Source organism: Gavialis gangeticus, unplaced genomic scaffold (genome assembly GCF_001723915.1).
Source record: "Gavialis gangeticus isolate Ggan-Ray unplaced genomic scaffold, GavGan_comp1, whole genome shotgun sequence".
Taxonomy (NCBI): Eukaryota; Metazoa; Chordata; order Crocodylia; family Gavialidae; genus Gavialis; species Gavialis gangeticus.
In genome coordinates, this window is record NW_017729032.1 from 68,010,096 (window position 1) to 68,010,662 (window position 567).

Genomic DNA, 567 nt, shown 5'->3' on the forward strand with positions numbered 1-567 from the left:
AAAAACTGATGCAGAGTACCCATTTAGCAAGTTTGCTTTTTCCTGAGCATCAGTTGTCAGTTGCCCCATCTGGTTCAGCAGGGGTCCAGTGTTGCCCTTGGTTTTCCTCCGCCTCCCCACATATCTAAAAAAGGACTTTTTATTGTCCTTGATATTTGTAGCTAGCTGGAGTTCAGTTATAGCCTTGGCTTTCCTGGTTTGCTCCCTGCAGGCCTGGACCAGAGCAGAGTATTCCTCCTTGGTGGTGGTTCCAGTCCTCCATCCTTTGTAGGTCTTCCTTTTAAGACACAGAAGGCCTGCCAGTTCCCTGGAGAGCAAAGGGGGCTGCTGTTCCCTTTTGCTGCCTTTCCTCTGAGATGGGATGGACTTTGCTTGTGCATTCAGGATTGCTCCCTTGAGGAGCAACCACTTGTCCTGAACTCCCTTCTCCTTTGGGTTGTGGTCCTTCAGGGCCTCTCTGACAAGCCTCCTTAGCTTGTTGAAGTCCGCTTTCCTGAAGTGGAGGACTTCTGTATTACTGGCTTGCCAGCTTTTCGGTGGATGGTGAAGGTGATCAGCTTGTGGTCA

At 50.1% G+C, this 567-nt stretch overlaps 1 long non-coding RNA gene across 1 annotated transcript in view; it reads left to right on the forward strand.

The window, feature by feature from the left end:
• LOC109302855 overlaps positions 1-567 on the forward strand; it is a 44,110-nt gene that overhangs the window by 5,069 nt on the left and 38,474 nt on the right. The gene's annotated exons all lie outside the window — the stretch shown is intronic.